The sequence below is a fragment of the Mesocricetus auratus genome, unplaced genomic scaffold, assembly GCF_017639785.1.
Source record: "Mesocricetus auratus isolate SY011 unplaced genomic scaffold, BCM_Maur_2.0 Super-Scaffold_100049, whole genome shotgun sequence".
NCBI classification, from domain to species: Eukaryota; Metazoa; Chordata; class Mammalia; order Rodentia; family Cricetidae; genus Mesocricetus; species Mesocricetus auratus.
The window spans coordinates 228,756-232,774 of record NW_024429226.1 but is presented as its reverse complement, the minus strand read 5'-3'; positions in this window follow the sequence as shown (position 1 = coordinate 232,774).

The window sequence follows — 4,019 nt, the reverse complement described above, 5'->3', positions numbered from 1 at the left end:
TCTACACGTGTAGCCCATTGAAAACTAAAGATACAACACTGTGTGAGAATCTGTAAGTCTAAGTGCTTGAAAACTAGCGATACAACACTGTGTGAGAAACTACATTCATAACTTCTAGAAAACTAATGATACAACGCTGTGTGAGATTCCACCTGTGTACCTTATTGAAAACTAACGATACAACGATGTGGGAGATTCTATTTGTGTACCTTATTGAAAACTAAAGAGAAAATGATGTGTGAGATTCTACACGTGTACCTTATTGAAAAAAAATAAAAAGCTGTGTGAGAAACTGCATGGGTAATTTCTTGAAAACTAACAATACAGAACTGTGTGAGAATCTATAAGTGTAAATATGAAAACTAGCGATACAACACTGTGTGAGAATCTATACTTGTAACTTAATGAAAACTAACGACGCAACTCTGTGTGAGAATCTACAGGTGTAACTTATTGAAACCTAAAGTTACAACACTGTTTAACTATCTACACGTGTAAATGTTGAAAGTTAACAGCACAACACAGTTTAAGAATCTACACATGTACCTTCTTGGAAAATATCGACAAAACACGGTGTGAGAAACTACAAGTGTAATTTCTTGAAACTTACGATACAACACTCTGTGAGAATCTACACGTGTAACTTTTTGAAAACTAACGATACAATGCTGTGTGAGAATCTACATGTGTACCTTATTGGTAACTAAGGATACAACACTGTGTGAGAATCTATAAGAGTAAATACTTGAAAACTAACGACACAACACTGTGTGAGAAACGACATGCCTAACATGTTGAAAACTAACGATACAACGCTGTGTAAGATTCTACACATGTACCTTATTGAAAACTAACGATACAATGCTGTGTGAGAATCTACACGTGTACCTTATTGATAACTAATGATACAACACTGTGTGAGAATCTATAAGTGTAAGTACTTGAAAACTAGCAATACAACACTGTGTGAGAAACTACATGCCTAACATCTTGAAAACTAACGCTACAACGCTGTGTGACATTCTACCCGTGTACCTTATTGAAAACTAACGATACAATGCTGTTTGAGATTCTACATGTGTACCGTAATGGAAACAAACAATACAAAGCTGTGTGAGAATCTACAGGTATAATTTATTGAAAACTAACAATACATCGCTGTCTGAGATTCTACACCTGTACCTTATTGAAAACTAACTATACAACACAGTGTGAGAAACTACATGTGTAAAGCGTTGAAAATTAACGATAAAATTCTTTGTGAGAATCTGTGAGCATAAATTCTTGAAAACTAAAATAAAACATTGTGTGAGAAGCTACACATTTACCTTCTTGAAAACTAAAGATACAATGCTGTGTGAGTATCTACACATGTAACTTATTGATAACTAACACATCAACACTGTGTGAGGATCTATAAGTGTAAGTACTTGAAAATTAACAATACAACACTATGTGAGAAACTTTATGCCTAACTGCTTGAAAACCATCAATACAACACTCTGTGAGGAACTACATGCGTAACATCTTGAAAACTAATAAACCAAAGCTGTGTGTGATTCTACACCTGTACCTTATTGAAAACTAACAATACAACGCTGTGTGAGACTCAACACGTGTAGCTTATTTAAAACTAAAGATACAACACTGTGTAAGTATCGACACGTGTAAATTCTTGAAAACTAACGATACAACACAATTTAAGATTCTACCAGAGTAATTTCTTGAAAACTTTCGATACAACACTGTGTGAGAATCTACACGTGTAACTTATGGAAAACTATCGATACAATTTTTGTGAGAATCTGTAAGCATAACTTCTTGAAAACTAAGGATACAACACTGTGTGAGAAGCTACACATCTACATTCTTGAAAACTAACGGTACAATGCTACGTTAGTAACTACTTGTGTACCTACCTTATTGATAACTAACAATACAACACTTAGTGAGAATCTATACATGTAAGTACTTGAAAACTAGTGATAAAACACTGTGTGAGAAACTACTCGCCTAACTTCTAGAAAACTAATGATACAACGCTGTGTGATATTCTACCTGTGTACCTTATAGAAAACTAATGATACAACGACATGTGAGATTCTATTCGTGTACCTTATTGAAAACTAAACAGGCAACAAGGTGTGAGAATCTACACGTGTACCTTATTGACAACTAACAATACAAGGCTGTATGAGATTCTACACGTGTACCTTATTGAAAAAAAACAATACAAGGCTGTGTGAGAAACTACATGGGTAATTTATTGAAAACCAATGATACAAAACTGTGTAAGAAACTATAAGTGTATATATGAAAACTAGCAATACAACACTGTGTGAGAATCTATACTTGTAACTTATTAAAAACTAACGACACAACTCTGTGTGAGAATCGACAGGTGTAACTTATTGAAACCTAAAGTTACAACACTGCTTAAGTATCTACACCTGTAAACGTTGAAAGTTAACAACACAACACATTTTAATAATCTACCCATGTATCTTCTTGAATATATCGACAAAACACGGTGTGAGACAATGCATGCGTGAATCTTGAAACTAACGATACAACACTCTGTGAAAATCTACACGTGTAACTTATTGAAAAATAACGATAGAATACTTTGTGAGAATCTGTAAGTGTAACTTCTTGAAAACTGAAGATACAACGCTGTGTGAGAATAAACAAGTGTACCTTATTGATAACTAATGATACAACACTGTGTGAGAATCTATAAATGTAAGTACTTTAAAACTAGCGATACAAAACTATGTGAGAAACTACATGCATAGCTTCTTGAAAATTAACCATACAATGCTGTGTGATTCTACACGTGTACCTTATTGGAAACTAATGATACTACACTGTGTGAGATTCTACACCTGTACCTTATTGAAAAATAATGACACAACTTTGTGTGAGAATCTACAGGTATAAAATATTGAAGACTAAAGATACAACACTGTGTAAATATCTACACGTGTAACTTGTTGAAAACTAAGGATACAACACAGTTTAAGAATCTACCCATGTAACATCTTGGAAACTATCGACACAACACTGTGTGAGGAACTTAATGCGTAATTTCTTGAAAACTATTGATACAACACTGTGTGAGAATTCTACACGTGTAACTTATTGAAAAATAACGATACAATTCTTTGTGAGAATCTGTAAGCATAACTTCTTGAAACCTAATGATACAACACTGTGTGAGAAACTACCCATCTACATTATTGAAAACTAATGATACAACATTGTCTGAGTATCTACTCCTGTACCTTATTGACAACTAACAATAAAACACTTTGTGAGGATCTGTAAGTGTAAGTACTTGAAAACTAGCTATACAACACTGTGTGAGAAACTACAAAACTAACTTCCTGAAAACTAACGATACAACACTGTGTGAGAATCTACACCTGTACCTAATTGGAAACTAACGATACAGCACTGTTTGAGAATCTACACTTGTACCTAATTGGAAACTAATGATACAGTGCTTTATGAGAATCTACACATGTACCTTATTGATAACTAATGGTACAATGCTGTGTGAGATTCTACACGTGTACTGTATTGAAAACAAACAATACAAAGCTGTGTGAGAATCTACAGGTGTAATTTATTGAAAATTAACGATACATTGTGGTGTGAGATTCTACACCTGTACCTTATTGAAAACAATGATACAACAAAGTGTGAGAAACTACATGTTACTTATTGAAAACTAACGATACAATTCTTTGTGAGAATCTGTAAGCATAACATCCTGAAACCTAACGATACAACACTGTGTGAGAAGCTACACATTTATCTTCTTGAAAACTAATGATACAATGTTGTGTGAGTATCTACACGTGTACCTTATTGATACCTAATGATATAACACTGTGTAAGAATCTATAAGTGTAAGTACTTGAAAACTAGCGATACAAAGCTTTGTGAGTAACTACACGCCTAACTTCTTGAACACTAATGGTACAACGCTGTGTGATAATCTACACTTGTACATT